Consider the following 12,612-nt stretch of genomic DNA (forward strand, 5'->3'; position numbering starts at 1 on the left):
AGAAACTCCATAAATCAAAGATTTAACAGATTGTCCTGATTTCTGCTGGTACCAATGTATGTAAGGAAGCCAGTTGCTGTGTACAGGCTCTGACTGACCTTGCAGTTGATGGCGATTCTCTCTCCCAGAGCCACAGACAGGGAGACTGGGGATTGGGTCAAAACAACTTTCCCTTGTGAACCTGAAATTAATTGTGAGACATTGAGGTTGCAGAACCAAAATTGTTTGTGCTCCTTTCCCAAACTCTCTCTTTAATATCTGGTCACAGAAATTCATTAATTCTTCTCTATGGAGGGTGGAGCAGAGAGAAGCCAGGAAGTTCCCTGAGCTCTCTCCAGTCACCCTCAGAAACAATATTAAATCAAGGTTCTCAATAGATTCTGGAGTGACAGAACCTACAAAAAGAAGGAGTGAAAAAATCTTCCAGCTTAAGATATCTTAGAGTAACTTCAGGAAAGGTGTGTCTCACTTGGATAAAAGTGGTGCACAGCCCAGTGCAGATGGTGTCTGGGCAAGCCAATGGGAGGCTTTTAGCCACAGTACAGATCAACAACCAAGACCCCTTGATCCTGGCTCAGCAGGCAATGGCATAGCAGACCAGCTGTGAGGGCTGCAGCCTCAGTGCAGAAGGCAAATTGCCAGTCACAGAACCCAGGCAACAATAGGTATGACCAGGCCAGGCCACCATAGCATAGGAAACAAGCCACCAGTGCCTAAATACTCAGTGCACAAAGCCAGTGACCAGGCTTCTGGCCCCCAGCACAAGAAACTTGGCATAGTGTGTCCTCTGTGTCCCAGGAGCGGAGCTCAATTTTCAAAGCCATGAAATAGGCAAAAATAAGCAAGAAACAAAAAAAGAGCAGTGGGGGTAGGGAACTGAGTGCTTTGCAGATATTAGTAATTTTCTGAATCTGCAGCCTCAACCCTACTGATTTTTGGAGAGAATTCTGTCCTACATCTACTCTTCCTGAAATAGGCAGGGACCCAGGGATAAAGGATGGAGACCTAGTAAACAAAAAATTTAGGAACTTGTCCTCATTTTTGTAGCTGAATATTGAGGCGAGTGTTCCCAGTATTGTGTAACAGACTTTCACTGGCCCCACAAGTGGTGACCCAGTATGCTGACTGTGGGTGATCTGAAGAAAAAAAGATAGTTTGTCATCAGCTCTCAGAATATGAAAAGATTTTACCCATTTATCCCCAATCCTGAAAAATAGATCTGTGCTTTAATGCTGAGGGAAGCTCTGTGTGTGCGTGTGTGTGTGTGTGTGTGTGTGTGTGTGCACATCTCTTGATATAAGAAAAAAGAAGAATATCAATTTTCTCAAATCCAGTAGGTGATTATTTCCAAAAGGATATTTTCAATGCAAATTCAGTCTGAGATAAGATTACAGATTAGCACTTTCGTCAAACTACAGGAAGTTGGCAACCAAGGAAGATACAGAGCAAGTCATAAACACATGGAAGCCTAAACAATTTGTAGACACTGAACCTCACCTACAACTGCAGAATCACACCCACAACCTGGAAGCTGCTGGGTTTTTATTCCCTTTACAATTTAGCATTGTCCTGGATGTTCACTCTGACTTAATTTTTTCATCTATAAAATAAAGAGAGAGGAAGTATGGCAGATCAGGGAGAGCACTGAACCTGAAGTCCCAGGAAGACCTAGGTACCAATTCAACTTCAAACACCTAACAATTTTGTGACTCTAGGTATGTCCCTGATTCCTCTGGCCCTCATTTTCGTCACCTATTAAAGGAAAGGGTGGTATACAATTGGTGAAGTTGAAAAATGAAAGAAAATGACAAATCTGGGAGGGGCTGCAGGGAAAAAGGCAAATTAATGCACTGTTATTCTCACATTTTTGGAAAGCATTTGGGAACTTTGCCTGAAAAGTTACTAAACTCTGCATACTCTTTGAACCGACAATACTATTCCTTGGCATATATATAGGAAAAAAATAAAAGAAAGACAAAAAGGCCCATATATACAAATATATTCAGAGGAGATCATTTTGTGGTGGCAACAAACTTTTGGAAACAATGCTTTTTTGCAATACTGTTTTGCAAACAATACTTTTGGAAAGAGACATTGGGACACTTTGAGCACAGACATCCAGGCGAGCCAACAAGTAGCACAAGAGTCACAGTTGATGAGGTAGGTCTGGGTAAGGCAATGAGCAGCTAGGAAGGTATATTTTGTTCATAAGCTTAATGAGGACATGGGCATGACCAGGACAGGCCAGACTAACTTTTTTTTTCCTTTCTGCCATGGTCACTGAACTGATACATGAAGAGGAATGCCACATTATAAAATTTACCTAGAAGTCAAAAAAGCATTAAGTTAAGATTCTCAGACTATTCTCATGGAAAAGGTGGGGAGCTGTGAGTTAAGGAGTAATTCTATTAAAGAAAAAATTAATGCCATAGTCTGTATTTTAGGCACAAGTCTTCCAGAAATGGTTTTTATTCAGTTAACATTATTTTAAATCTAAGCATTTCTACTTAGAAAGAGAAATGTGCAAACCAGGCATGCATCTAACATAAGACATTTGAGGTAACAGCTATGGAAATATTGAACTGGAAAAGTTTCCCTTTATGACAAAGTTTAGGGATAAAATGTTATTTCAGCTGGTAGAGCAAGAGTCCTTGTTGATAAAGGGCTGTTTCCAGCATGGTGTGCTGCTTCTCAAGCAATGAGGTAAATAATTGTGAGGGGATCTAAAAGGACTCCTATCTTGAATGCAGAACAGCAGGGGCTGTGACTCTAGGCCTCTGGGGAAAGCAGCTATTCTCCTGAGCTCAGGGCTGAACAACATGGGCGGGGGGGGGGGGGGGGGGGGAGGGTTATACAAGTCTGGAGCACTGTGTAGAAGCCAGTGAGTTCCATACTGTCAGTAATAGATGGCTAAATCCTCAGACTCCAGCCTGCTGATTGTGAGGGTGAAATCTGTCCAAGACCCACTGCCACTGAATCAATAGGGAACCCCAGAGAATAGATTGGAAACTTCAAAAATCAGGGATTTAGGAGCTTGTCCTGATTTCTGTTGGTCCCAATATAAGTAAGTGTTCCAATTTCTGTGTAAGAGGGTCTGACTGGCCTTGCAGTTGGTGGTGACTCTCTCTCCCAGAGCCACAGACAGGGAGGCTGGGGATTGGGTCAGAACAACTTCACCTTGTGAACCTGAAATTAATGAAGAGACATTTGAGATTATAGAACCAACATTGTTTATGCTCCTTTCCCAAACTCTTCCTTCAATCTCTGATAACAAAAATTGATTAATTTTTCTGACCAAAGTCCCTTTTTTCTAACTCCTATATCATCTATCCAAAACTTTTCTCATTGAGACAGTGAATGCAAGAAAGCTCAGATTGCAAGGGGCCTCTGCCAGGTTCCTGTCCTTCTCCATAATCTCCCCACACTCTCTTTCTTCATCTGGGAGCCACAGGAACAGAAGACAAAGGATCTGGGCTGGCGACTCCATTTCCATAATGTGCTCTGTCCAGAGCTAATCCCTTCCCCAGCAGAACGGCCTATTCATAAAGGTTTTCAGCAGCAGGAAGGAGTTGGGAGAAAAAGTGAATGTAAAACACCTGGGTGATTGGGGCAGTCCTATCATCTCCACATCTCTGATCATATAAAGCACTTCTTCTCATTGTATCGCCTGTCAGAAATCAGACACAATTTCAGCCTTCAAACAGTGAGTCTCCCTCAGGTGGTCAAATGACACAATCACTACATGATCAAGGCTGCTTTTCCCATGGGACACTGCCTTCCTTTCACCAGACCCTTCTATTCTTTTCCTCAAAAACTCTCCCTTCTATCTTTGACCCCAAGACATATGTCATAGCATCTCACCACACCTTCTTTTATCCAAAAAAACCATTTCAAAGCCATTGACTAGTAATGCAACCTTCTGCAAATTCGCTTAATCTTGCTGAAATTCAGTATCCTAATCTGTAAAATGGAAAGAAAAATAATGTACAACTTATAGAAGATAATTTGAGGGTAAGATTACTTTGTCAACTTTTAGTTATTGTCCTTCATTCTCAAAGAGGACCAAAATGACACTACTATGCTGGAGTCAAGTTATAGTGTGTCTAACTGTGGCTGATCAGACCAATGTGAGCTCAGAATGTTCTACCACAGATCGGGCACAAATAGTCCATGTGAACATTTGGGGTGGATTCTCTGAATTTTTGTATCTTGCATTTCTTTTGAGTTATTTCAATTCTGCTTTGCACACAGAGCCCAGCACCTTCTCTGTTGTGGGCATGCTATACTGAGTGGTACTGTATCATTGTCTCCCATGTCACACGATCAATTTCAAAGTTCTTAAGAGTGTCCTTGTATCACTTTTTCTGACCATCATGTGAATGCTTGCCCTGTGTGAGTTCTCCACAAAATAGTCTTTTTGGCAAGCACACATTTTGCATTCTAACAATGTGGGCAGCCCATTGGAGTTGCACTCTCTGAAGTAGAGTTTGAATTCTTGGCAGTTTAGTTTGAGAAAGGACCTCAGTGTCTAGTATCTTATCCTGCCAGGTGATCTTCAGAATCTTCCTAAGACAATTCAAATGGAAGTAATTCAGTTTCCTGGCATGGTGCTGGTATACTGTCCAGGTTTCACAGGCATACAACAATGAGGTCAGCACAATGGCACTGTAGACTTTCAGTCTGGTATTCAGTCTAATACCTCTTCTCTCCCACACTTTTCTTCAGAGCCTCCCAAACACCAAGCTAGCTCTGGCAATGTGTGCATCAACCTCATTATCAGTGTGTACATTCCTTGAAAATAAACTATCAAGATAAGTGAACTTATCCACAGAATTCAAGACTCCTCCATTTGCTATAACTGGTAGTTCCATGCATGGATGGTGTGGTAGTGGCTGATGGGGCACCTGTGTTTTCTTGGTGTTAATTGTTAGGCCAAAATTAGCACAAACAGCAAAGAATCAATACATACTTTATTGCATCTCAACTTCAGAGGCTTCATTAAGTGCACAATCATCTGCAAAAAGAAAAACATGCACCAACACTCCCTCCACTTTGGTCTTGATTGGTAGCCTTTTCAAGTTGAAGAATTTACTATTGGTGTGGTAACTGACCTTGATCCACATTCATCCTCATTGAAGGCATTTTACAACGTGGCTGAAATCATCATACTAAAAAGCATGGGAGCAAGCACACAGCCTTGTTTCACTCCATTTGTGACTGGGAAAACATGAGAACATCATCTGTTATCCAGAACCCTGGCAAGCATGCCATCATGAAACTGATGCACAATGTTGATGAATTTCTCTGGGCAACCAAATTTTGACATAATTTTCCATAAGCTGTCATGAATGACAATATCAAAGGCCTTGGTCAGATCTACAAACGTTGTGCACAGACCTCTGCTTTGCTCCTGGAATTTCTCCTGGAGTTGTTGGGCAGTAAACACCATATCAACCATTCCTCGACCCTTTCTGAAGCCACAGTGGCTCGCAGGTAGATGACTATCTTCCAGGTGAAGGATCAACCTATTAAGAAGGACTCTGGCAATGATCTTGCCAGCAATGACTAAGAGAGAAACACCCATTATTGTCACAGGACAATCTATTTCCCTTACCTTTATAGGTATAGATAATTGAGGCATCCTTGAACTTTGAGGGGATATAACCTGGAAATTTTCAAACAGCTTTTGTATGAGCAATGGACCCCCTGCTTTGTAAATCTCAGCTGGAATAGAATCAGCACCGGGTGCTTTGCCACATGAAAGAAGCCTAATGACATTCAAAACCTCTTCTTCAGGGCAGTTAGGTAGCACAGTGGATAGAACACCAGTCCTGGAGTCAGGAGGACCTGAGTTCAAATCCGGCCTCAGACATTTGACACTTACTGGCTGTGTTACTCTGCACAAGTCACTTAACCCCACTGCCTCGCAAAAAAATCCTCTTCTTCAGTTGGAACTTCACCTAAGGAGGGACTGACTTCTACCTGAGATCAACAGTCAATGGCTTCAGCCTTCATTGATTATGGTCTTTTGAGAACACTATAGAAGTGTTTAGCCCATCTCTCTAGGGTCATATCTTCATCACTAATCAGTGTGTCTACAACGGCACTGAGTAGCTGAGATGCACCATACATCTTTGGCCCATAAATAAATAGCCTTCAGGGCATCATAAAAATGCTTTGGATTGTTACTATCAGCATAAAATTGAATTTCATCTGTCTTCTTACGGAGCCAAGAATCCTGCATCTAATTCTTGATGGAATTAAATGCTGCTTTCTTCGAGATGGATGAACGATCTTGTGGTAAACCCTGTAGAGTTCTTGTTTTTCATTTAGCAGCTTCTCAATTTCCCCATTATTTTCATCAAACCAGTCTTGATGTTTGCAAGTGTTCTGACCCAGACAAGCAAATGCAATTCTATACATCAAATCTCTGAAAGCTACCCACTCCTTTTCTGATCCACTGTTGTCAACTGTGTGTTGGCTCAACTTTCCCTCCAAGTTAGCAACAAACTGTTCCGGCTCAGAGAAGAGCTCTAATCTGTTGACATTAATTCTTCTGGTAGTCATTTGGCCTTGGGGCCTCCACTTTTGTTGAATGTGAATATTTAGCTTGGAGAGGACAAGTCTATGATTAGTTTAGCACTCTGTGCCACACATTGCCTCCATCACTCTCACATCCTGTCAGTCTCTTCTCCTTATAATCACATAGTCTATTAAACACCAATATTTGCTGTGAGGGTCCATCCATAAGGTTTCATTGCATTTAAGTAAATGGAAAACAGTGTTGGTGATGAAAAGGTCATGAGATGCACAAGTCTTCTGTAGTGAGTGACTGTTGCTATTTCCAACTCCATTCCTCCCTAGGACTCCCTGCCAAGTCTGGAAGTCTGAGCCTACTCTAGCATTAAAGTCACCCAGAATTATAAGCTTGTCATTTTTTTTCTTTGACCTCATCAGAGTTTGTCATGACAGGAGCATAGGCACTGATGATGGTGGTGTGATGTTTTTCTACAGGTGGCAATTGTGTTGTCATGAGCCTGTTATTCACTCCTTGTGGTAGACATACAAGTTTGTTGATGAGATTAGTTTTGATTGCAAAACCTACACCAGCTTCAGGGCATTCTCCTTCACTGTGGGTGCAACAGAAAAACATGTGTCCAGCCCTGACTTCAGTAAGCTGGCCTTCATTTGCCGGCCTTGTTTCACTCAAGGCTGTTATTTGAGGGTGATACCTGCTGAGTTCTTTTGCGACAAGAGCTATTTGTCTTTCAGGTCTACTGGATTTGGTGTTGTCTATAAGTGTGTGCACATTCCAGATGCCAATGGTGAGTGCAATCATCTTTGTAGACATTTTTGTAGATTTTTTTTGTGTTTTGACCACAGAATGGGATTTCCACCTGCTGTGGTAATCAGGCCAGGGTTAGGTAAGCAGACAATTTTAGGGTACCTTTTCTAGCCCTTTCCTCACACCAGGAGGTGTGCAGGATGATCCTTAAAAGGATGCTTAAACACCCAGAGGCCTGCCAAATCCCACTCCTGCTTCCAGTGAGAAAACCACCCTATGACCTGGGCTGCCTGTGTGCAGAATTGTGACTACAGCTCCCAGTGTATCTGCACTTGCTGCTTCATCACTTGCCTGTTGCCACAGGACTTTGAAATAGGTAAAATGGTATGGTTTATGTCTTTTGATTTGTGCATAAAGTGGATTTAAGTGAGGCAGAGTTGCACAAACTCATCAACTTCACTCTGTCCTCCAGAGTCATCACAGTCCAATGGCAGGAGAGAATCAAGACAACTGGTGATGCCTCAAGATGCAGTGGATGACCCTGGTGTCTTCGATGTCTGAGCAAACTCTAAGCATTCCACAGTACCGATTTCAGCTTCCTTCATGGCATTGGAACAGATTGTTCTCATCTGCCCATTCCACCAGGGGAAGTCTTCACATGTTTGGGGTAGACATCCCTCTAACTCACCAATGGGTTTGAGATCCCTCAGTTACCCTCAACCTGGTTTAGCCAAAATGGTTTACTGAGGTGTGGCCACTGCACATGCTACAGTTTCCTGGAGCCACAGATGGGAGTTAGGTGGAACAGATGGACACCAAAGGTGGAAAGCAACCCTGAAAAGGACTCAGCAGCCTTCACACCAGAGATACTAGTCTTCTCTGAACACACCCTGCAACCCTTTTGTCAACTATAAGGAGCTATTAAAATGCTCATGATTATCCTTAGCATTTATTATTCTCTTTTTTCTCATCTCCTAATGAGTTTGGATAGAAATAGTCCTGGAGCATATCACCATCCCACTATTAATCCTTTCTATTTAATGTTCTGAAAGTGAACAAAATGATTACTTCTTCTAGATGAATTTAAGTATTAAGATATAAGTTCATCTTCTGCCTTATTACAAGTGACATCTGGCAATAAAAATAGCTAATATTTATACAGTCCTTTTGAGTTTGGAAAATATTGATATGCTAGCTTATTTGATCCTCACAATTCACCTATTATTATCCTCATTTTACAAATTAAGAAACCGAGGCTGAAAAAGGGTAAGTGACTTGCCATCAATCACACAGCTAATGATTTACTGAAGCAAGATTTAAACTTAGGTATTCTTATCTCCAACTCTAAAATTCTATCCACTGCCCCACCTACAACAGTAATAGAGTATAGGATGGTGGAAATTATATACCACGTTCTTTTGATTTCTCCTATTAAATTTCCATGCTTTTTTTTGCATGTAGCTTGCAGATCATGAGGACATGGTGTGATAGCCCCTATGAAAATGTTGTTCTTACATTTTTATGTATAAATGTTATGTCTAGGTGATTGTGGGATATAGTTTGTTCTGTGCTAATGTTCTCCTTCTAGGGAAGTGAATAGAATGAGAGGTCAAAGATATTTTCAGATCTATATTTATAATAAGGGCATTTGTCATTTGTTTGCATATGAAGTATATCAAGATTCTAGTGTATAATTCTAGCTACCTAGCCTGGTTAGATCTTGGTCAATAGGTGCTAAATGTTTACAGCCTACAGTGATTTCTTGCACTATTTCTAATATTTCTTTTCATGATCTTCATTGACTACTAGTTCTAGATTCTTTACATATAGCCATTATTACTAATAATTTCAAATTCTCTGGGCTTTGGTAAAGGACTTGGATGTAAATGATCTCTGGCTCCATTCTACTACAATCTTGTAGTCCTTTAATCATCATGGAAATTATGACCTAGACCCCAGGATTTAGCTTAACCTTTGAGTACTCCCCTTGTCCACTAATCCAGATGGGAAAGCAGAAGAAAATCGGAGTTGGAAAACTGAGAAAATCCCCGAGCTGTTTGGGAGTTATTTGGTCAGACAGTCAACTGACATTTCTTAAGTACTAACTATATCCCAAGTACTGTGCTAAGTGCTGGAGATAGAAAGACCATACCAGTCCCTAACATTAAGCATCTTATATTCTAATGGAGGAAATAATGCGTAAATAATTAGACATAAAAAGATATGTACAAAGTAGCGGGAGAAAGAGGGAAATAGGCATTCATATAGTTCTAAGCACTCTGATAAGTATTTTTTTTAAACAAATATCATCTTATTTGATCCTCACAGCAACCCTGTGAGGTAGGTGTTATTATTATTATTCCATTTTACAGTTAAAGAAACTGAGGCAAACAAGGATTAAGTGACTTACCCAGGATCACTCAGCTAGTAATGTCTGAACCAGGATTTTGAACTTAGCTCTTTCAAACTCCAGGCCCAGCATTCTTTCCACTGTGCCACCAGTTTTGTAAAAAAAAAAAAAAAAAAAAAAAAAAAAAAATGTAGGGTTAAGCTTAGTAATCTCAGAAGGGAAGGGCGAATTTCCTGATGTGTATAAAGACCTATACTATTCTAGGCTTCAGAAAGTAAAATCAAGCAATGTGAGCAATGCTTACTATAAGCTTAGGTGGGGTATCTAACAGAGTCCCGATCATTAGATCATGATGTATAGTCCCAAAAATATGTATATACATACATAAAGTATATATATTATACATATGAACACGTTTACATATATATGTATATTTCTGTGTTTTATGTATTAGGAAACTGAGAGGATTCTTCTCTGTGTTGGAAAGAGTTTGGTTACTAGGGAAAAGAAACACCAGGTGGAGGTCAAATACTTTTTAGCAATCATCTGTGGAAATGTACACACAGGTAACTAAAGAAAAAAAAAAGAACTGTGTAACTCTGGGCAAGTCACTTAATCCCAATTGGGAAAAAAAGAAGACATTTCCACATACACACTACATGCCCAAAACTATTTCTGTCCCTGTGGCTGAAGACAGTGGCTTTTCTTAAAATACAATAAAAATCATCTGACTTAGAAAGAGAATCACAGAGCTGTGATTCTCATGAAGTCTCATGAAGAAGAGACTGCAAAAAGCTGAAAGCAGATGGAAGCAGGTATGCTTTTTTGGTGGATAAAAATGGTCTTTCCCACCTCAAACTGTCCTCGTGGAGTTGTTGTTGTGCCCATGTTGTATTACTACCTACACATTAGTATTATATCTATAAAATGTTCCTGCCCACACTTAGTAGATTAAAAACTCTGTTAGAGTAGCAACTGTATCTGAGAGGTTTGGCAAACTAACTTGTACATAGGAAATATTAAGTAATTCAGCAATTACTGAGTTATTGACTTGACAATATAACCAGGGACTGGCCAATAAGCCCAGCATTCATCAACCTATGTAGACAGCATCAATATATTCTGAAGATGAACTTTCCAATGTGGAAAGTGTCAGGGAGCCTGCTTCAGGGAAAGTCTTGATAATGTATAATGGAATTGCCTTGGAGAGACTTTGGACCATAGGTATACATTCAGTAACTGGATCTAGTTTGCTTAGCATGCTTAGCTTAGTTAGCTACACATCAGGCTTTTAAGATTGGCTGTAATTACAAAACTACAACTGGGGGTACCTTAAAAAGACCTTTGCTAGTTCCTGACTCTTTTTCTTGGTTGGACTTTCTTCTTGATTTGACTTAATTTCTTCCCCAGACTTCTTCTTGCTACATAGTCATTTGGTAAGAGATAATGCTACTGTATAAGTTAGGAGGCCTCAGATACTATGCCTACCAAGGTCAACATGTGTCTATGAAGATAGGTCTTGTATCTTTAACTGCATTCACATTTGTTTTTCATGTTAGGTGAAGGAAGTTAGAAGTTATGACCTTGCGAATTTTGAAAAGTCAGTGGAGAGACATCAGGGAATTCAGGAGACTTGGAGTTCAGGAATCAAGTCCATGTCAGGCTTTGTAGCCAGCAAAAGATGAATGCCTTGAGGAGGAAGCAGTGACCTTAGAGACCTAACCCAGCAGCAGCTAAAGACAAAGATTCATCCAGCATCAACGACAAACTTGGGCAAGAACTTGGTGGGTCCAATGCTATAAACTGAATTAAGTCTGAGACCACTTTCCTCAGAGGTCAAAATTGTATAAGGGATTGCATGCCCTCATGGTGTTGGAGAGAAATGCTTGTACTTTTGTGATTACAATGTCTTCAAAGTAAATATCCCATTGTAAATGCTAAATGATGTCAATTGGTGCAATGGTTCTAGGGTGCTAGTCACTGGCAATAAACAGAGGGACTAGGCAATAAACCTAGAACTGGAGTTCAAGGCAAAGGTCTTAGAGATACCCCAACCCTCAACAATGGCCCTAGGATCCTGAAGGGGAAGTGCTAGGGGGTAATGGAGCAACCTCACTCTGGGAAAGTGAGCCAAAAGTATACTCCTGTGGCAAAAATACTTTATTATATTGTTCAGAAAACTCATTATCATACTGTTGAAATCCAACTTTATATAATTAGAGGTGGTTTGTGCCCAGAATGTTGCCTCTTCTCAGCAACTTTCTAAGAATCCTGAGATAATTACAAGGAATTTTGGCATGTCCCAGGTCTTGGATCTACCCCAAATATTATTGTTTTGCCTTATCACACCCAGGACTGGTTTGGAGTCCAGCCAAGTTTTGGATTTGTGTTTTGTCATGCCTCAATTTTATTTTTTACATCTATAAAAGGAGCTAGAGAAGGAAATGGCAAACCACTCCAATATCTTTGCCAAGAAAACCTAAATAGGGTTACAAAGAGTCAGACACAACTGATACAACTCAATAAAAATAATTCATAGCCATATCAATCTACCTTACTTTCAAATGGTCCTCTTGGTGAAATTCCTTTACTGAAGACCATGTGATATATGTATGACTCATGTGTGGATGTTTGTCAAAATCCTATACAATATACACCTTCTAGAACCTGACAGAGAAGGAGACATACCTCCTTTACAGCTGGCTCTTCTCTACCAAAAGACCAGATAAATTTCTTCTAACACTATTTCAGATTTGGGATTTCTTCTTGCAAATAACACTCCTTAAACCAGGAATTAATAGGCAGGTGGAACTTGAAGAACAGAAATGAAAAAGGACATCAGTGTAAGGTTGGTTTTTTAAAAAATATGTATGTTTCCTGAGAGGGAGACCTGGGAGAAGTTTACACAAGCTGGGATGAAATTTGGTGGGGTATATAGGTGAGGTAAATTGTTTCACAAGTGTGTGTGTTTGGGTAG

The sequence above is a fragment of the Vombatus ursinus genome, unplaced genomic scaffold, assembly GCF_900497805.2.
Source record: "Vombatus ursinus unplaced genomic scaffold, bare-nosed wombat genome assembly UNPS02015016.1, whole genome shotgun sequence".
In the NCBI taxonomy this organism is placed as follows: Eukaryota; Metazoa; Chordata; class Mammalia; order Diprotodontia; family Vombatidae; genus Vombatus; species Vombatus ursinus.